The sequence below is a fragment of the Erithacus rubecula genome (assembly GCF_903797595.1).
Source record: "Erithacus rubecula genome assembly, chromosome: 4".
Taxonomy (NCBI): domain Eukaryota; kingdom Metazoa; phylum Chordata; class Aves; order Passeriformes; family Muscicapidae; genus Erithacus; species Erithacus rubecula.
The window spans coordinates 35,771,294-35,793,835 of NC_136686.1; the positions used below are offsets into that span (position 1 = coordinate 35,771,294).

At 41.6% G+C, this 22,542-nt stretch overlaps 1 protein-coding gene across 2 annotated transcripts in view; it reads right to left on the bottom strand.

The window, feature by feature from the left end:
* The window catches only part of CNOT2 (CCR4-NOT transcription complex subunit 2), an 80,067-nt gene extending 75,979 nt beyond the window's left edge, over positions 1-4,088 (bottom strand). The window contains exon 1 of one of the 2 annotated variants that reach the window (XM_079303284.1): positions 3,757-4,088. The gene's annotated coding sequence lies outside the window, so the exon portion shown is untranslated. Of the gene's footprint in view, positions 1-3,142; positions 3,270-3,756 lie in introns of those variants that run through there. The other variant, XM_079303282.1, reaches the window with a different exon arrangement.
* Positions 4,089-22,542: the final 18,454 nt, after the last annotated feature.

Consider the following 22,542-nt stretch of genomic DNA (forward strand, 5'->3'; position numbering starts at 1 on the left):
CCCCTCTGGGCAAGAACCACTTAGACCTTGACTTGGAGCCTATAACACAACCAGACCAGAAGATGAGCTAGTGCACACCCCTACAACAAAAACATTCTCTTTTATAAGAGTATTAAAAATGAAAGATAAAATGTATATTATAAGCACTATGAACACGTTATGGCTGGGATTTTGTTTAGGTTTTTTTTTGTCCATTTTTGTAAATACAAAATTAAAAATATTTTCAATCCTATGTAAGAATCTCTCATTGATTAGCACAGATTATGCTTGGTGTATACACGCCTGCTCCAAAAACAAAATAATTCCACAAGGACAATTTAAAATATCCTACTGTGCAGTATTTTCATTTGACACAATTCTTCCTACACTATTATAATGCTCAATAAAAGCATAGTTAGCTGTCAGAATACACCATCCATCCTGAAAACTCATGCACAAAGTTAACATCAGCATGTAAGCAGGTGCTTTTAAGTCAAGCAGACTACACACAAACTTTTAAGTGTTCATATGCTTTTCAAGGAACCTGGGTCAGGAGACCAACAAGACACACACAAACACAACATCTATGTGCTAAAGCACATCAGGAAAGAAATTTTTCAAAAGGGAAAAAAATGACAATTCTACTCAGAAAAGACAACTGAAACTAGTTGCATTGAATTTTCAGTGCAGTACAACTGAGACATAAATTTAAAGCAAATATATTAGCAGATTTCTGATGTATAGCAGAATGCTCACATACATGTTTTTACTTACTTATGTCTCAAAAGCTCAGATAAAGCAAAGTTAACCTAACTTCAACTTTTATGCTTTTGTCAATCCTTGAAATTTGCATTATTAAATTAACTGCGATTTTAAATTTAAAAAAAACACCAAACTATCATTTACAGAGGAATCATTTAAATCTGTTGTAAAAATACTTATTTGACTTCCCAAGGTACTGTACTTCCATAGAAACTAGTAAAGGGTTTTATATTTAAGCTAACATTTATAAGCACACACAACAAATGTGGCAAATATTCTGCCACGAATTTAAGGATTTTTTTTTAATAACACATTTTTAAGATGATTTTAATTTAAGCACCTTATAGCTTTAAGAGAAGACATAATTTAAAAAAGTTAGATACAGAGGCCTACTTCCTTTAGAACACAATTCTGTACTTGGTGCACCTTCTATACTACCTCATAGGAAAACAAGCCATTCAATATTTCTAATCAGTTTCCAGATAAAGTCAGAAAGGTGATAAAAACTTCTGTTTTAATTCAATACGGTGCATTTTTAAGTTCTATTCACTGCCCGAGTTCATAAAAAGAAGGAGGTGGAAGACATTTTTGAATAATCAAAGTTATGATACAAGGCCCCTTTAAAACCATAATGGGGTTACAACTTAGCAATTACTACACAACAGACCTTGCATCAACATGAATATTAGGGTAATTTTTAAGAAAGCTACAACAAATGCTAAAAAAGCAATAATGTTCCTGATTTCAAAGTTAATCTCTATCCAGACCAAAATGCATTTTAAAATATAAAAAAATAAAACAGAAATACTTTCTGAGATCTACCAGTCCACTGTGGGCACAAAGAATTTTCACATGAAGCAACTGAAGTAAAGACCAAGATTTTGAGGTGGAAACAGCCACTTATGGGACTATTTTTTAGCATCAAACTTCAGTACACACTAACTGTCCTATTTTTTCCACTAAATAACAACTAGCTAAAATTAGATTCTGTTAAAGAGAACTCAAATAAGTTTTCAAATATAATTTTCTGGGGTTTCCTTATTTTTAGTTTTTAGCCAAGAGCTTTTCTTTCATTTCTTGATAGAACTGGCACATAAATAGGTTGCAATAACAATGACTACTTTGACAGCAATATTAAGTTTCTAGAAGAGATGTGTAGACAAGGTTTATCTACTACTACAGTCTTTAGTAGCTTTATCAACAGCTTCCTGAAAATGAAACGGAAATACACTTGCAAGTCAAGTCAGTCAGCTCTCGATAAGTGAGTATTCAAATCCCTTTCTAAAATGAGAAGCAGTCAACGCCTTGATGTTTAGCATATCAGCTGAATACTCAACATAAACAACAGTGGAAGTTGGGGACAAAGTGAAGAGAAAAAAAAGCATGGGACAGATCCATCACTTTCAAGATGACAAAACTTGATCCTGTGAGCTATGTTCTATTAATACATCATTATAACAGATCTCAAAGTACATCAACACATGCACAATTCTTTCAGGTCCACAGGAAGATGCCTTTGCAATATAAATTTCTACAGTTAAATAACTCTAGCAGGTCTTCAAAAGTCTTAACAGTCTGAAACAAATTCAAGTTCCCCAAAACATAATTTTTTCCCATGACAGACATGACAGTATGTTTGATCATCTTAATCTACCTTTCCCCAACCGAAGAGTTAAGACTAGCAGCCAGTCACCAGCATCAGGAATTGCTGCTGTGCAGGCATACAGGAGCATCTCCTTCACACACACACACACACACACACATATATTTATGGAAGATACACAGAAAGTTCTTATTCTCCCCTGGGGATAAAATGGTGAGAAGTTGGAAACAACATTTTCCCTGATAAAAGAGACAGCAGAAACTAAACATGCTTATGTTAGATGTGGATAAGCAGCAGAAGCAACTAACACCTTACACAAGCATATTTTCATTTTCCCACATTTAAGAGCCTCCAAAACAAAGTTACTTGAACTTCACCAAGAAAAACCCACCAGAAAACCGAGAATACCCATTAGTTGGTACCTTGTTTTTACGAGGAGCATACATACACTAGACTGCCAACACTGATCCTTACATCTTTCTCCACCGCCCTACTGTCCCCCTCTTATCCCTAACCTGTCACCCTGTGCCACCTCCTCTCCCAGCACGGGTCAGGTTCACGCCAGAGCTTGTCATCGCCGCCTAGGCGGGCAGGGGAAGGCTGGTTCCTTCGGTCTCTTTCAAGTTTGTTTTACAAACACGTCCGAGAGAAAGCCAGAACCTGTTTACACACCGCCTTAACCGCCGCCAGGAGGAGAGTGAAAACAGGCGCAGTCAAAAAAAAATTAAAAAAAAATAAAAATATATATATATGTGTATGTTTTTCAACCGAAAGCCAGGCAGCAGCACCCCGTCTCACCCCGTTCCTCCGCCCGGGGCCCGTGGCGCAGGCCGCACGGCCGCTCGGCGGAGCGCGGGGCCGGCGCAGCCCCGGCCGTGGGCGGCAGGTTCCGCTGCCCCGGCGCCGGGCCCGGGAAGCCGGCGGGCGGGGGCCGGGCGGCCGTGCGGCCCCGCGGGGCCGGGCTCGGAGGGACGGAGGAGGCCCGGGAGAAGCCGGGGGAGCGGCGGCGGGAAGCAGCCGTTTCGGGCGGGCCGGGCGGGCCGAGCGGGCCGCGGGGCGAGCTGCCAACGGCGGCCGCAGGGATGCGGGGCCCAAACACCGCCAGGCCGCGGCCTCGCCCGGCCCCGGAACGGCGCCCGGGGGCCGCCGCCGCCCGCGGCCGCGGAGGAGGGCGGGGGGCGGCAGGCCGGGCCGGGCCTGCGGCTGCGCCCCCGGCTCGGGCGCCGCGCGTCCCCCCCGCTCCCCCTCGGAGACAAAAGCAAACGGAAACCCGGTGGGGCGGCCCCAGACCCACCGAGCCCCGCCGAGGGCCGCGCCGCCGCCCGGGCCTCCCACATCGGGCCGCGGCCGGGACGGCGGCGAGGCCCGGGTCAGCGGCGGGGCCGGGGAGGGGCGGCCGGGGCCGGACTCACCGCATGAATTTTCTTGTCCCGCGAATCCAAGATGGCTGAGTATCCAGCACGGAGGATGCTGGGGGAGCAACCTTTACCCTCTGACCCGGCCGCCGCCGTGACCCCGCCGCCGCTCGGCCCGGCCGCCAGCGCCGAGGGGCGGGGGCAGCGCTGCCGCACCGCCCGCAACGGCCCGGCGCTGCGGAGCGGCTGAGGGCGACGGAGAGGAAGGGGAGGAGGAAGGAGCAGCGAGGCTCCCTCGGCTGCGCTCCCTCCGCCTCCCGCGGGAGACGCGGCCCTGTGCTGGGGGCAGGGCCCGCAGGCCGCGGGGCTGCCGGGCGCCGCCGCTCTCCGCCGGCCCCGCTGAGACGCCGCTGGCCGGGGCTCGCCCGCCTCAGATCCCGTTCAGTGAGGGGAGAGGGCGGCGCTCGGGCCTGGAGCGCCGGGCTGGATCGGGGCGTGGGGGTGAGCAGGGTCAGCGCACAGCGGGGCTCCCGCTCCTCCCCTCAGCCCCCCGGGCTGCCGGCGCCTGTGGAGTCGCACCTCGGGCGGCCGCGCTCCCTTGGAAGCGGCCCGGCTTCCAGAGGGGGTGTCCCGTCCCGTGTGGCCCTGCTCTGCCAACTCTCTGTGGAACGGCCTGGCCTCTCCGCAGCCTGTGTGTTACCTTGTGGAAGTTCTAGGTCAGGAACTAGAGCGATGGGCTAAATTGTGTGAAAGTTACTGTTTTCTCTACAGTGTGGTATCGGCGGAGAGACAGGTCCTGCTGTCCAGTTTGTGTGTGAATAAAGTGGAAAAGCATTTACAAGATGATATAGGTGGACTTTTAATTTATCAACCCTCAGAACATGTATTTTATAGCAATGGCTTGAGTACTGCAAGCGCCAATGCATGAAGCACTCATGCAAATAATCCCCTTGAATTCAATGAGACTGTCAATGGTATAAAAGCTAAACCTGTGCAGAAGTGTTTACAGGATGAAGGGCAACATCATTTGTGAACTGGCTGCTCTGCTCCATCATGAAATACAATGGCACTGAAACCTTAATTTGGTTGTAAAATCATCATAAAGTTTAAAGTTTCAAGCAAAGAAATGAACAGAAATAGCAGGTTTCTTTCAGTAGTTTCACATGTGTGCTTTCTTCTCAAGGTTGATTTTGAACGTCCAAACCGAATTTAGGTTTGAAGAATTAAGTAGGTTACACAACAGTAATATTTTACAGAAACATTAGTACTACAGTAACATGTTGGTCAACATAAATATGTTTTGAAGATAAAAGAGCAGTCTTCAAACATAAGACCAGTTTCTTAACGTCACCAGCTTTAGTTGTGTGGTGAGCATGGCTACCATGTCATTGAAATGAATGTGTATTTACACCATCCAGGAAAGCACTGCATTTTATTATTCTAATCATAAACCTTTCATTTGTGACACACACTCATGCATTTGCTAGAATCAAACCATTGGAAAGTACCAAAAGTGACATGCTGTTTAGAGTATGAACTTCTGGTCCACTTTTGTTGTTAACTCTAAAAAATCCGACATTTCCTCTTACTACAAATCAAACATAAAAGTACTTTTAGACTGAAAAATACAATCAATGTTTTTAATCTTCAGTGTTACTAAGTGTTATAGATTCTTTTATATCTATAAACATTTTGCTTCATTATGTGTAATTTCACACTTTAGTGATCTGAGTTTCTTTTTTAAAAGCTAGTTTTCATTCCATTTTCCCAAAGAGAAGTCATTCAAGCCAATACCCAACAATATGATGCACATAAACTAAGAACCTGATATTGTCATGGCATCTACATGAACTGATCTCTCTGTCCATTACAAAGTTACAGTTTACATGCAAATCAATTAGCATTTATAGGACAAGAAGCCTGAATAGCTCAACAGAGCTAGGTAATGGGGGGAAAAAAAAAGTGTTATCTTGCTTTAGACTGGTTTGCTTCATATAAACAATCTAACTAGCACTCACAACGTGTGTAAATTGTGATTTAAATTCTGTTAATTGAAAAACCTAACCTGACTTTCTGCCTAAGACTGTGTTTTGTTGAGGAAGTTCATTACTCAAGCTGTAGTAGCTGTATATTCTACTTCCTCTTTTGTTTTCTTAAAGAAAGTGAAAGCATTTACTGTTCACTATGTTAAAATGCCATCCAAGGCCGCCAATAAAGAAGGTGTGTTGTCAAGTGTGTGTTCATACAGTTGCTCCTTTTAATCTTGACTCAGTATCTTTTGCTACAAAGGTGAGGCCTGTTTCCCATAGTTGCATCTGCTTAACTAAAGAAGTGCCCTGAGCTCATTTAACACAAGGATTGCTAATTTGTGTGGACAGTCCTAATCAATTTTGAGCCATATATGGTACACTTTTACCTCCTTCTTTAAGTCTTTGTCCACAAACTGATATGCATCTCTTATTTTTATTCTCGTTTAATCAATGCTCTCTTTCTTTTGACTTATTTCACGGGCTAAGCTGATACACATACATCTTAAATCAGTGTAAGAATGCCTGTAGGAGTTAATCTGAAAACTTTTGTCTATAGCAGCAGAGATGAAAGAGCTATAAGGCATGATTACAGAAAACCTGTCCTGCGTGTGTTCTTGTGTGCAGGCCCCTGCAGTCAACAATCCATGTGGTGCCATTGACACATCCTTCTACCTTCCTGAGAGCTGGGCCCTGAATGTGTGTGTGCTGAAGCAGTCACAACACTTGTCTACCAGCTGTTTGGACTTCAATGGCTAATGCCCCTGCTAATACCTACAGAAAGCTAAAAGCCTACAGCACTTTCCAGCAAAGTTTGGGAAGAGGTCATCAAGAGAGTCAGGTGTGCTTAGAATACCCAAATACTTTATGCATCTCAGTGTTCATTGGGAATTCTCTGAAGTTTTTCTGAGGCTGTGCTCCAGAGATTTTATTAGTGCCCAGTGACTCAAAATATCACCAGTAGATGTGGGCAATGCAATTGCAGAAGTGGGAGAAATTGCCCAGAGTATGTGTAGGGCAAGGTTAGGCTGTTCCACTTTACTAGAACATGAAATTAAATTAATCATAGTAAGAACACCATCCTCAGTTATGAGTGAAGGCAAAACATGATGAATTAGCAACCTTATAAGTAATTTTTAAATAGAACAAAAAAGTGAATTGTAACGCAGCAGGGGTCTTTATTTCTCCTACTTACTTATTATCACTGTATTCTTCAGGAAGAACAAATACAGTGCAGTCACTTAGAGCAAGTGTTGGCAGCTTTTCAGGAGTGGTGAAACAGGTTGTATTTTTCTTTCCCAGATTAGTGATTAAGTCCCTTGAAAGAAACAGCTTGAACCAGAAGACACTGCCCCTTGACTGCAAAGTGCATTTTAACAGCTAAAACAGCAAAATACCTCTTCAGCAGAAAGTGGAGGTTTCTGTTTTCTGCTGGCTTAGAAATGTGAGTGTGAGACTCATGAATTTGAAGCTACAGCTTTTCCCTGATGCTTTTCTTACTGAATGATGTCTCTTTGTTGCTTTCTTTGGAAGGTTGTAGGGTTACAGTACTGCTCTGCATTAATCTTCACCCTAGAAGTGGATTTTTTTCATTAGTATAGACTATTTGAATTTAATTATTTCTAAAACACAAGGGATAAAGGTGTGTCAAAACGTACACCATATTTAATATTTGAGATCTCACCACAAAGAGGTGTTGACAACACTTTTTTTTCCACTGAGACCTCACATTTTATTAGTGTATTTTCTCATAGTTCCTAACAATTACACTGAAATTGAGCACAAAATATTTATATTTGTTTAGATTTAGTTAGTTAGTTTGACTTTTGCAAGTTAGTCTCCAGTTGCTAGTATATTTAGGAAAGGTAAGGGAAGGATCAGCTGTTTCCATGGAACTGTCCTTATCTATCCTTTCACTCCTACAGGGGATTTCCAGGGATGGCTGCTGGCAAGGGAAGCCCTGGAAGTGCAGCTCAATTACTATTTTAGCGTTAAAATGCATCACAAGGTATCCACACAGATGGTTTCTCATCTGCTGGATTTGTAGTTTCCAGGAGGGAATATTGGGAGCAGAAGTATCTTTATCTCAGTCTTTCATATTTTTACTACCAGGAAACCCTTTCTCAGCCTTCTGCTCTAGTGCCTTCAGTGTCTGATTTAGTGCTAATTATAACAGAGTATCAGGGGGAAAAAAATACCAAGTTTAAAAAGAAGTCTGCCAATTCTGGAAAATAATATGACCCCAAAGAGGAGATAAAATGTAGCATTTTCCTAAAATAAGATGCTTCACATTGCTGTATAGCAGCTAAGAAGTCTGCCAGAGTGCTAGTTAATGAGAGGATAAATCAAGAATTAGAGATAGCAGTTTCAAGTGTTTGTTCAGACAAATAGAAGAATAATGATGCAGATGGAAATATGTTTTCTAGGGGAGAGAAACATTAGAAACACAAGCCAGCACCAGAGTAGGTGATGACTGACATTCCTGAACAACATTATCCCCAAAGAGATGGGAATGGCGAAAGAGAAACTCTTCTTATGCTAGTTCTCAGGATTACAGTCAGCTGGTGGTCATTGGAGAGCTGCCTGGTCAGAAGTGCTGTTTCTCTTTTCAAACTATTTAGTCATGGAATCAAGACCTTTAAAATCAGCAAGTCTAATTGTTAACCCAGTATTGCCAGGTTCATCACTAGCCTGTGTCCCTTAGTGCTACCTCCTCACATTTTTGGAATACTTCTGTGGTTGATAATGCCATCATTTCCATGGGCATCCTGTTCCAATGCCTGACTGGATTTTCAGCAAATAAATTTTTCATAATATGCTATCTAAACCTCCCCTGTTGCTACTCAAGGCTGTTTCCTCTTGTCCTCATTCTACTTGGGAGAAGAGACCAGTCTCCATCTGGCTACAAACTCCTTCCACGTAGCTGTAGAGAGGAGTGAGGTCTCTCTCATGCCTCCTTTTATCCAGGTTAAACAACCCCAGCTCTATCAACTGCTGCTCATCGGGCTTATTCTCCAGACCCTTCACCAGCTCTAAATAAACCTTCTCTAATGTGCTCCAGAGCCTTAAGGTCTTTCTTGCAGTGAGGGGCTCAGGATTCAGGGTGTGTCTTCACCAGGGGACAGTCACTGTTCTGGTCCTGCTGACCTCACTATTGCTGGTACAGGCCAGGATGGCATTGGCCTTCTTGGCCAGCTGGGCATACACTGGTTCATGTTCAGCTAGCTGTTGATCCAGGACCTTTTCTGGAGACCAGCTTTCCAGCTACTCTGCCCCCAGCCTGTGGCACTGCATAGGCTTGTTGTGACCCAGGTGCAGGACCCGGCACTTTGCCTCAGATAATTGGCCTTGGCCCATTGATCCAGCCAGTCCAGATCCCTCTGTAGAGCCTTCCTGCCCTTCAGCAGATCAACACTCCCACCCAACTTAGTGTCATCTGTAAACTTACTGAAAGTGCATTCAATTCCCTCCTTCAGACCATTAATAAAGATATTAAACAGACCTAGCCCCAGTACTGAGCCATAGGGAGCATCACTTGTGATCATGTCAAAAGATAGGCAATGTTTTATTTCAGGTGTTGGGGTCTCCTTGGCCTGACTTTTCCATGTGACTAACTGTTGTAGTTACAATGAATATGAGCCACATAGGACATTCTCTCCATTAAGCTGCAGTGTCTGTTGATAAAAACATAAACTTTAGTGTTTGAGATGGTCATAATTAAAAGTTTAGCTGGGAATACAGAGTTACTACAACATTTTTTTTTTTTTTTCAAAAATTGTGGGCAAATGTATAGCCAGCAGCCTGAGGAAAGCCATCACAGTATCTAAGGCAAAAGAATTATTAGTTTCCCTTATGATAGGTCTTGGCAGGGGAAGGGAACAGGAAGTGTTAATGAGCACAATGAATGAACTCTAACTACACCAGCTAACGATAGTCTGCCATCCCACCAGAAGCCAGAGGACTCCAGTATCACTGTCCCACTGGGCACTGTGATGAGCCCATGGCCCCTTGTCCTGTTCAAGCAAGCTGTGAGCATGAGCTACAGAAAACCCCAAGGGGCTGCTGTCTGGGTAGCCCAAATTAACCAACTCATTTCTTTATTAGAAGGTTGATTGTACTTGGGGAAGAGTACCTGTGCTCCTCAGTGATGCTCTTAACTACCTGTGTCACATGCTGGCCCCACAGCCTGCAGATAGTTTGACACGTGGTCAGACCCAGGGTACTTGTCTGCAGAAGTATTTGTCTGGGCTTTGCATTTTCTTGAAAAGGAGAGTCAGCTGCTAAGATACTTTGGAAGCTTTGCTGGGATGCTGATCATCACATTGGATGACTGAACATCAGCAGAGAGTCTGGTGTATCTTGTGTTCATCTCTGTAAAGGCTGAAACCCAGATTCTAAATCTAGAGCTGTTGCTTACCTCCTTAGCCAATTCAACCAGCAACATGTTGCTAGGCTGATGAGAGAGGGAACTTTCTGCATCAAAGCTGGTTTCTGTCAGCAGCCAGCACACTGAATTGTTTTATGTTCCATTCTGGCTTACATAAACCCAAACCCTGGCATTTCTGGGAAACTCCAGTAGCCATCACAGGGCTGCAACTGAGCCTTTCCAGCTGAGCAACACCACTGTGTCATGGATTATAGTGTTCTCCAATGGAGCAAGCAGCTACTTTTGACCTCTTATTCACCTTTGTTACACTGCCCAACAAGATAAATAAATATGTACAGTGGTACCCACAGCTGGTCTGTGGGCTAGAGAAGGTTAATAAATGAGGTTTGTTTTGAGAAGTATTTTCTGACCAAGGCTGTTGGCATGGAGACTAAGAAGTGAAAAAGGAGAAAAAGAAGATAAATAGGAAAAATACCCCACAGCTGTGGAAAGTATTTTTAGAAAGGTCTTGGAAAGAATAGGGATGGAGAACTTTCCACCAATGAATTTTATGTTGACTAATTGTGACCAATGATGAAAATGTAAACTGTGTAAAGAATATAAAAGACAGTGTATTGTTGTAATAAACAGATATTAGCCTTCTGAAGTAGAGTGTGTTGCACCTGCCTATACAACGACATATATGTGCACATCCCATCACAGAACCCTCCAAAAGTTTCCAAGTTTTGCTGCACCTGTACTGCTGTTTAATAAAGCTGTCCCAAATGCCTTGGATATCAGCATGGTTCCCTACTCTGGTCCCATTCAGGACCATAAATTCAGATTTTTGTTTGCCATGAAGCCAAGCTATATGCAAATTCTCATTATATAGAAATTAATCTGTAAATATTGCAAGCAAAAATATTTGAACCTTTCTCACTTCTTCCCACTCCAGTCCTGCTCATCATTTTCAGTATTCTTAGTGGAAGAACTGCTCACTTCTGAGAGCAATGGAGTTGCTCTGCACATGAAGATCAACTGACCATGATAGCTTGCTGCCTCCTCAGTCAGACACATCACAGCAGAAGTAAGCAGAATTTTAAATTCAGCAGCCTGCCATGCTTCCATCACCACTAGCAGAGCCCAGGGTTCCTATTGCAGCCATGCTCATTGCCCAGCTCTGCTTTTTGCTTGGATTGGCACTGAAGAAGGTGGCAGCATCTTCAGAGGTGAAGATACAAAGAGATCATCTCTTTCTCCTTGTCTCTCCTCCTCTCTTTCTCCCTGTTTCTCCTCCTCTCCTTCTCCTTCTCTCTCTCTCAATTTATCACTTTCTCTCATCCTGCTGTCTTTTAGAGATCATGTGCACAGTAATATAAATATTCTTGCAGTAAGCAGCAAATCCTTCTAGGACAAGAAACTAACCTCACTCCAGCTGTGGCTTCTGTGCATACAAACAGCTGTGCCTGTTTGTGCCTCTGCTTACAGATTTTGGTACAAGCCTGAAACACATGGCTCATATTGTGTAAAACTTATGGTTATGATATCTGGTTATGATATCAGGATGTTTCCTGTTTCGTTATGGATTGTGATATCTAGAAATGGAAGCATTAAAGCCCCATTTCTGCAGCAGTTTCTCAGGCAGAAGCTGTGGCAGGTGGTGCATGCCTGGGCACAGGGACAGGTACATATGCTTTCCCTTCTAACTAAGCAATGGAGTAAGGCTGGTTCCCACTGGTGACTGAAAGGATACAGTAGGATACAGCAGGAGTGGTGTGTCTCATATACACAAATATATTTTGCCTTATGTATTTTTGTTTGATGTTAGGTCAGATGAACTTGAAAGCTAGGGATATGACTCATTTCACCACCTTTAGATGTCTGAGAAGGAGGTGCCTGATCCAAGCTATTAATCCAGTCTTCCTACAAGTCAGTGGGGGGAGAGGGGAATTTTTACTCCTTCTGCTACCTCCTGAGGGTGAGTGTCCCTGCTGGTGTCTGGCATAGGTGGGATGTGTTGCACTTGGATGGCTGCTGCTGGCTGGAGAAATTGTACTATCCATTTCCTCAAATGAAAAGCCCTAACATTATTATTTCTACATATTCAGGAAGTATTCCTAAAAAATAAGTTTGTGCACAAGTACAAAGATCTGTTGCTCAGGCCTGTGTTTGGAAAGTATACACAAAGGTCTCTCTTTTGTACACTATATGGTAAAGTATGTGGTGAAATATTATGTTGGCATAAGAAAATCAGAAATCTCTTGATTGCAAGATTGAATCTAGTAGAAAAATCCTAGGTATAAAATAATGTCATCCTGATGCGTATTCCTAAAAAAATTCAAAAGGACCCTGTCTTTTTCAGGGCTGGAAAATTCAACTGCAGGAAAGCAATTTCTCAACATGAAATTGTTATTAACTTCTTCAAATGTAGGCATCAACTCTAGCATGCTCTATTTTCATGTTAAATTATATCTGGTTTTTCAGTATGAAGGTGTATTTACTTTAAATTACAAGCTCCAGAGATCAAGGTTCTAGCGTTATAAATACACAGCTGGACTGTCTTTCCTGAATGCTTACAGTCAAGACAGACAAGACAAAAACAGGAGGTGATGAAAAAAACTGAAGTGGCTTGCTAAAAGTCATTTAACAGTATCCTCTGCCAAGCTCCAGTGAGGGGGCAAAGCTGGTCTCTGGGACTTCATCCATGGACTGGATTATCCTACAGTTATCCTGGATTTCCAGTTCTCCAGTTCCCTTGAGAGAGAAACAGTACAAATCACAGTTATATTCGAAGATGGCATATCATGAGCAAGAATTTTTTTTCCTTTTAGTATTGTTAGAATGGCAAAATATTTTGTGAGGAATAGTTGTGGTTGCCATATCCTTGTTAGCAATCTGTACCAGCACACAGGTAAACTATTAGTCAAAGGCTGATGAGTATGAATTTTTTTTCTGAAAGTGTACAAATATGAGATAATCTGAGATATTTTCAATGGACAGATATACTCTGACCTAGTGCCATATTCCTCACTCAGCCTCCAGGGTTTCTTTATTGAGGACATTTATGGGTATTTCTCATGCTCAGCCAGTGAAAGGATAGTAGGTACTCAGAGCCCTGAAACCAGTTGAGGTTTGGTCAGAAAATAAATCTGACTCCATCATTCCCAATATTGTTTCTCAATAACAGTGGCCTTTCTTCTGTTGGCTATTTGCTTAGAAAAATGTAAATGGAATAATTTTGTGGCAGCAAGCCTTGTGCCAAATCAAGAGCCTAGCTTCATGCCAGACCATGTACTGTCCATCATTCAGCCATTGACATAAAATCAGGAAAGGTTTGAACTGGCTCTGTGTGGGTCAGCAAGCCCATCTGGGGTGGACCAGTGTGTGCAGTGATGCAGCATGAGCATCATGACATCACAGCTATGGTAGATAGCCAGATCTTGGGTTGGGGTTTCTTTTCCACAGCTGGTCACGTTGCAAACTGACAAAAAGCTGCATAGCCCAGGAACCCTAATAATCAGATCTCTGTGCTCAGCTAACAAAGTTGTGTTGTTTTCAGAGAAGATGAGCTGTGGGAGAGGCCTCACATCTGTCTGCAAAACATCAACTGGACCTGCCCTGAGAGCACTGCCTGGCATTGCTCTGCTGTGCAGGGAGACACCAGGAGTGACCTTGGTGTTTCTTCCCCCTTTTCCTGGGTGAAGTGTGAGTCACCCTTCACAACAGCCTTTGGGGTACTTGAGATGGCATTGCTCTCTCCTCTGGTGCAGATGTGGGTTTCACTGTCCCATCAACCATTGAAGCAGTATTTGTAGCCATCACTTCCAGTTGTTGAACCAACAATGCAATAAAAGGGAGTGAGTTGTGGGACACTCATTGCCAAAATTTTCTGGGTCTGAATTGAAACTGAAACCCCTATTGCTAGGCATTAACTTCTGCTGGCTTATCTCTTCATGAGTGAATTCACAATTCCTAAGGAGTTTTCCAGATGCCCTTGCAATTCCCATAAGCCTTCATAAGCAGGATTTGAGAAGACAAGATCCAATATTATCATTGGTATTATTATTATATTATCATTGTTATAATTGCTAATTACCTGTGGAAGAATTGTGTTTAACTGAGCCCAGGTTGCAGTGTCTTAGGTCAGGACCTGCCCTGAAAGGTTCCCTGAACAGCAACCAGCTGCTCTGGAGCCAGGGTTATCATTTTTCAGCAAAGCCTGGGGCAGATCACTTGAGCCCTGCCCCTAGAAGCAGCCTGTTCTCTCTGTGTTTCTCCACATGGTTGCTCTGCTGCAAATGTCCATCCTCAACTTTTCCATCCATTATCTGTGCCCATTGTAAATAAAATCAACTCATGATTCAATGACATTTTCAGTAGTTATCAGCAAGTAAATATCTTGAGTCTAGTGTCAAGTGACTTTTGTTTATTGGCCTCACAGTAGTTTCTGCGGATGTTTCTGATGCTGTAGATAAAATGAAGTTGGAGGAAGAAATTAACCCTAATTATAAAAATGTATCTTTACATGTTTTTTACTACCACTGAGCATTTTCATAAGTTTAATCACGTCTAATGCATTAAAGAATTTATCATTTGTAACATATAATTAAAATCCCTGTGGTATAATATAGCAATAATTTGTACAAATTAATCTGGAAAAGTGCAAACAATGGTTTTTTGTTTACAGTGTTATCAAACATTTTACATTTTATGGCAATTTGGGGAAAAGAAAAGCTATTGAATTAGTTTAGAATAATTCTTCATTTGTATTCTCCAAACTGAGCAAACAGTCTTTCACTTCTTTATAAGAACATTGAAGCTTTACCCACCCACAGCAAGGAAAATAACTAAGAATTGTGTTTCAAGGGCAGTGTCACATGCATGTGTGTCTTGTGTGTGAATACTGTACTGTTACAGTTCTCTGGAGAAAAACAGAGAATTTGTGGATCCTACTTTCTAAACTCAACTCCTGGGATGGAAATAAAAATCTTACTAGTCATCCTTGATGTTTCATATCACTTTTACTTTTTTTTTCTTTTGGGCTTCATGAGAAAAAGAGATGCTCAGTTATAATTTTCACACAAACATTGCCAGCTTGAAATTTTGGTATAACAATTAGCTGGAAAAATTGGTAAAATCAAAATATTTTTAAAATGCATTCTGATTTCTCTTGTCTGCAAGATACAGCTGGCATTTGCACTCATTGGCCAACAGACATACTTCTCGAGTCCAAGTTCTTGTTTATTTTAGACTGTGAACTTTTCCAGGGGGAATATAACCTGATTATTGTATGTCAGTGGTGAAAGTATTGAAACACTACTTCTACATCAAACTAAAATTTCCAGAAAAATGAAATCTACTTCACATACAGAAAGAGCCAAAATGCCATAACACAATAAAAATGTCAGAGACATTCACTTCCCTACATCAGTTGTACTGTAGATGCATTACTATTTTGTTTATAACTTACATTAAAATATTTTCCTGCTTACTTCCTCAAAGGAGTGACCTGAAGTGATTTTCTTTTCCCATCTTATGAAAGAAACATTTTTCATCCATTGGTACTCTCTAAGTCATATATTCAACATTGAATTATTCTAAATCTACCTTTCAAAATGAAATTCTGGTCTTGCATGAAATGCCTGGAGAGTGTCATAAGCTAACTAACTCAGAATTCTGTGCTGAGCATCCACTGCCTGCTTGGGTGATGTGTGCCAGCACTGACCTGTGTAGCAGCCAGCCTCTCCTGGGCTGGGTAACCCACAGCACTGCCTCTGCCATTGGCCCCTTCAGGCCACCCTCTGGATCCCTGTGTCAGTGTAGATAGTAAAGGTCTATGATATATAGGTATATAGATATATAGATATATATAGACATATAGATATAGACATGTAGATATATAGATCTCTGTATCTCCTAACTGTGTATGGGATGCTCCTGTACAGCTGTGCTGAACATCACTGGAGCAGTGATAACCACTGAATACACCCTATTAGTTTGGTTTGTGTTGTCCCAGAATCCAAATCTTGTGGAAACACTAATTCTGAATTAAATATGTTCAACTGAATTTCATTTTAAGCAGCATAAGAAATTTAACATATAAATCTCTGCTTGATTTCCTTACTGCATTTTAGTGTTATTTAGGATTTAGGTCAGTAAATTTTTATTGCTCATGACACCATTCATCATACCTCCTCCCCCTTCTTCTGGGATTCCCTTCTAGGTTACTCCCTTCTTTTCATCAGGGACCCTTTCTCTCTCCCTCTGGCCTTTGATGATTTCTTCAGCTCCATTTGGCTCATCAGTGGAAAAGGGCATTCTTGCCCATAAACCTCTGTCTTTTAGACTGTTCTTAATGTCTCAAATTTTGGCAAGCACTTTGCTAGCCTGGATGCTTCCTTGGACATTTGTTTTGAGTTCCCTGCTTGGAATGGTTCTGCATTTTACACTTGCCTCCATCCAGCCCTGTCTTTAGCATCCCCCCTTCCCACTGTGAAGTCTTAATGACCTTTTTAACTCTTGTTTATTCTTTTGCATGACAGGATTTTTATAAGCCTTTAGCTATGGTGCTGCTCTTCGAGGGAAGGTATAGTACACAGATTTCTTCAGTGCCATCAGAGCACACTGATACATCAGGGTTTGTTCTCATTCCCCACCATGCCAAAATAAGCTTTTGCATCTGGGAACCTCACCTTGGAGGCAACTGCTTCTTTCCAACAAGGACACATCATGGAGGATCACCTCCAAGGCCAAGGGTGTGGCAACTATCCATCCTGGAATGTCTCACTGTGGAGGGCAGCAATGAATGCTGCCTGTCATGAACTCCAGCTCTTCCCAGCCTTGGCCTTGCTTACAGTCATGCTTTGGTGTCATACGTGAAATTGTGTCAAAGGAGTGAGAAGGATTGCAGCTAAAATGGTGCTTGGATTAAAAAAAGCCTGGCATTGCTATTAGTAGCTTCACACACATGAGTCTGGCAACCCAGGATGTGCAATACTTAGATGAGCACAATTCTCTGCAAATTATGCCCCTCTTTAGCCATTCCTCATGCAAAAGGAGACTGGAAAAAGACAGAACAATAAAGACATAATCCACAGTAGGTGGCTCCTTTACTTCTTTTTGTCTGAAAGAACTGTGATGGGAGGGTTGTGTCTGAATAATTGCAGCCTTGCTCAATAACATAGCAGTTTTTCCCTGGAAATGCGTTTTATGCACCTCAGTTTCAAACTCTAGTGACCCTCCTAGTCAGATGGAAATATGGCATTTATGTTTAAAAGGTAGATAAAAGCTTTTGCTTTCCTGAAACATCCTTCTAATTATGAACAAACTGGGTGACATTTTTCCTTGAAAGATGCATTTATGTAGAGATTTTGGTTTGAAAGGAGAAAAATGTTCAAAAACCTGATCAAAATTCAGACACCAATCATGCTAGTCATTTTCTAGTGTGAAGAATTCAAACAGGATTTCTAATCTGATGAGTCTGAAGTGCAAAAAACCTGACAGCCTGAAAACCCTCCCAACAGACAAAACCCATGCCCAAACCTTCCCTGCAAAGAAATGTTTCCTCTTTGCTCATTTAAAAACTCAATATAACAGTTTCTCACATGCAGCCCATAAACTCCTATTTAAAATTTTTGGAATAATCTACTTCTGGCCTGGAGTGACACAAACATGCTCCTCTGTCCATGTGGCCCACCCGTTGCTAAACTCAGTCTAAAATCTTTAGCCAAGCACATTGGCACCAAGAGCTTGCAGGTGTGTTGCTGCCGACCCCGGTGCTGCTGCTCCTGGGATGAAGTCAGCCAGATCCCTGGCATGACTGTGCTGCTTTTCATCTGTTCATGTGGCATCCAGCCCACTGGCAAGGGCTGGTGCCAGCTTTAGCCATCAACCAGTGCCATAATGTAGGCACAGATATCTCCATCCTGTCTCAGGCACCACTGCGTCCTTAGGAACATGTTAAGTTCCTTAACAACTAAATATCATCTAGCAAAATGCAGAAAAATTCATGTGTAAGGGTGTTGTACTGAAAGATGTGTAAGATGTATCTGTATGGGTTTTTTTCAGTAAAACTGTTAAAAGCAGTCCAGGTTATCCAGACTTATCCATCTTGCATTGGCAGGCAATCAACATAAGTGCCCATGTTTGTCTTCTGAAATGTTTTTGTCCTGTGTTGTCAGCACTTGGAAATAACTTGCAAAACAGCTTAAGAATGTTAGATTGGTTTTTGATTGGTTCAGAAACAGGGTAATGGCAAACTTGTCAGATAACTTATTTGCCATGAATAATTTAGTCTTAATCAAGCTGAAGTTTTAATACATTTTATCTTTGACTAATCAATCTCAACATATGGGGAATCAAGATAAATTCATCCTTTTGATTAGAAAATCAAAAGCCTTTATATGCATATGGGTTGATGACAGGTCTCATAAAAGCACATCACCAAACTGCTGATGTTTCAGAACTTGTGTCTTACACATTGCAACTCATTGATTATGCAAGGTGTTTTTAATCAGGAGATTAAATTCTGCAAGGATGCCTGATGCCAGCTCAGCAGCACCTCTGGTCATGCTCTTTGGCTCCAGCTATCTTTTAGACATCAGTGGTCATTGCTGCATGGCACCAGGATGGGGTTTGGAGTGACAAGGCACAGGTCACACAGCACCTTATGGCAGGCTCTCATTTTTCAGGTGCCCTTAATGGGTTTGGTGGCTTTTCAAACAAAGAGATTTAAGATCTTCTGGGGAATGTGATCCACTTCTGGTAAGAGATGTAGAAGCAAAAACATTTTATGGTATTTTACTGCTAGAAATACCAGCTTGTAGAGAAGCATATTTCCCTTAACAGTGTGCTACTCTATCTTGTGTTTTCTGAGTAGCCAGACTAGAGAGGTTGGGACAATTGTTAAAAACATTAGCACAGGAAGAAAAACCCATCCACATAAATTAAAAATTACTCAAATCTAAGTTGTTTTTGAGAAAAATGAAATACTAAATTGAAAAGTAAAATCTTAAAAAAATTTAAAAGTAAATTGCAAAGCCTTTATCTAAATGGAAACTAAGTGAGAGATTGTTTACTGTATTAGGTTTTCCTCTGAAAAGTATGTATTATTTAGGAGTAGCTTCTTTGGGGCACATTCTGCTTCTCGGGCACAGTCTTCTTAATTTCCAGTTTACTTTGTAGGTGAACTGATTCTTCCTTGTGGTAATGCTTTTAATAGATTTTTATTAAAGAAAGAAAAGGAAACATTTTTCAATTTTTGTCCATCTGTGGATCACAGTTAGATATCGAGAGTCTAAAGTGTGCAATGATTTATCATAATATTTATCCTTATCCTGATAGTGGCCACAGTGTACTGAAAATGCTGTCCTGGGTTTTCATGTCTTGAAAACCTGAGCAGTTGCTCATCCTTAGTTAAAAAAAAAAAAAAAAAAAAAAAAAAAGGGACTAAAGATATCAAACTCCAGACTAACAGCTGAGCAATCTCCATGATAATTTTGCCTCATAGTGGTGACATCTCTTGCTTTCACTGTCCTGGGGAATCACAGGTAAGATGAGGTCACTGTCAGCTTACATGGGAGACCTAAATTGCTAGAGCAGAGGTGTTGGGAGCAGCAATGCAGGTGATTCATTCTGTGACACATTTCCTTCTGAGTCACTGTGGAATCAATGCCCTGGCAGGATGCTGAGAGGCATCAACAGGGGCTGTCTCCATCTCCTGCAACCAACAAAAAGTCACTTGTTAGCAGTGAGGTTCTTCAGCACTCCCTAGCTGACCAAGAGAGAAAACAGTGGTGAATTGCAAAATTTTTTTCTGACAGGAGCACCCTTTTCAGAACAGACTGTCTTTATTTTCTGCACCATGCTTAGGTCCCTGTAGGTCTCTGGTGTTGGCAGCTCACAGCAGGGTCTTGTAGACAAAACCCATTGTGCAATAATTTGGGGTTATGCAGTAGGCACCTTCCACCAGGACTAAATCCTGGCATCTGCTGAATTTTGCCCTGAGGTTTTTCATTATTGAAGATCTGACATTTAGTTATACTGTGTCATGGATTTTTAGACTGAGCTACTTCAGAAATATTTAATAATGGGAAGGACAGTGCAATTCACTGGTACTAACAAAAAGGGGCTGTAACTCAGACCTCTACACACAGACTTCCCAGTTCTAAGAAAATAAAATTCTACAGTACACTTATTTGATTATATAAGTACTGAAATTGATATTTGCTGCTAGTGAATCAAAAATAATCAACGATGCACAAAAATATATATTTTAAATTAATATTTAGAGCAAATTTAGTCAGGCAACAAAAAATCAGTTTTTTAGTAAATACCTATGATAGGTAATGTTTTAAGCATGATGCTCCAAAATCTAGTACAAGCAAATGCTTGCAAAAAGAAGGGATATTTTTGCTAAACAATCTGCAAAAGCTAGGAGAAACTTTTGAGAACACAAGTATCTCCATGAGCTCTGGCAAAAAAGGGTCAAAAACCCAGGGCTAGAAATATGTTCTTCTGATGTAACATTGTTAGACTGAGGTAAGAATTGTTTGTCTTACAGTCTGTGAATTTAATTCAGCTGTTTTAATAAATGTGCTATGCCTACCTACACACTTCATGGTAAGAAGTGAAATGGAAGCCATCACACATCTCATTGTTTACTTTAAGGGCAGTAAAATAAAATTACATTACTTACACTGATAAACTTGGCATTCTTGATGTTCTTTAACTGATGTCATGATATCTTCATGATAAAATTCACTCTACTATATTTAAAATGAAAGTAAACACGAGCATCCTGTCTGCAGAATTAAGCAGGAATTTGATGATGCCTAGACAATGCTTTGTCTTGTAGGTGGAGAGGCGACAATAAGAACGTGAACTGTGAGTTCTGTACTTTAAAATTACAACTTAAATAGTGAAAATAAATAGAAGTACACCAGGTCAAGTTTCCTTATATGAAAGATTTTGCATTTTAAAGGTATATTACTTCACATTATTATGTGTCTGAACACAGCAGATTAGGCCCATGAAGAATTCCAGAAAAAGCAGTTAGTTTTAGCTATTAAGTGAAGATGTTCTGGTTAGCTAGTAATCAATATTAAAAAAATACTAAAATTCGACATGGTGAAATCTTCTGAAAGACTTTTATTTCATCTTTTAGCTTTTTTTAAATTGAAACACTCCTGAAAAATATTTATATTTTAATGACAGAACACACTTCAGCCAAAATGCTTTTGAACAGCTTACACAGGCTATGTAAAAAAAAAAGAAAATATTGCAGAAATCAGTAATTTCAACATGATCAACAGCTTGCCTTTTTATTCAGTAATTGAGAAACACAGATAAACTGCACACAATATAACCTGAAACCGTGACATAATTCCCTGTTGTATTACCTTTGAAGTATTCAGTAAATTATTATCTCTTCTTTTTTTTCAGAAAGATGAAAGTAAAAATTTTTTCCAAAATGGGAAATCCCCTATAGGTGGCAATTTGGAATTCATTCACTCCTTAAGTAACTGCTTTCAACTTCTGAAGACTCAGTTTCAGTAACAGTTTAATGCCCTGCATTGCAAATAGGACTTGATGATGCTGACATGCATCACTGGGTGAGTAGACTGATGTGTTAAACCCACAAGAAGATATTTTGCAGAAGCCATTTATTCCTGGTAGTGGTCAGTGAAGTAAACCCCGCAGTAAATCACGCAGATGTGTGCTGCAGAGAGGACTGAGTTGCAGTGCACAGCAATTCTATGGGACTGGGATGTCTCCTCAGCAGCAGACTCTGAGCCCTCTAGTGGCCCTCTCGGTATTTCACTGGCCACCAGAGATGCCAGCTGGGCCAGGCGAACCGAATCTATGTCCTTCTTGTTACACGGTACAAGTGCAGGGAGTCTCCTCTCCTCTCCTCTCCTCTCCTCTCCTCTCCTCTCCTCTCCTCTCCTCTCCTCTCCTCTCCTCTCCTCTCCTCTCCTCTCCTCTCCTCTCCTCTCCTCTCCTCTCCTCTCCTCTCCTCTCCTCTCCTCCTCCTCTCCTCTCCTCTCCTCTCCTCTCCTCTCCTCTCCTCTCCTCTCCTCTCCTCTCCTCTCCTCTCCTCTCCTCTCCTCTACCTCTCCTCTCCTCTCCTCTCCTCTCCTCTCCTCTCCTCCTCCTCTCCTCTCCTCTCCTCTCCTCTCCTCTCCTCTCCTCTCCTCTCCTCTCCTCTCCTCTCCTCTCCTCTCCTCTCCTCCCCTGAGACTCCCCACCCAGTTGCCTATAAATAATCCCAGTCCCCTGTGATTACCACTTTATAATGGGGAATATTAGTGAGATAATTTCAGGCATCCTGCTGCCTCTAAACAGCACTTTGCATCCCATCACATGGATCTCTTCTAGTACCTCCTCATGAAAGTTACCACTGCAAAATAAATCCTTGTTCTGCTAATGCTAGGACAGCACATGGGAATG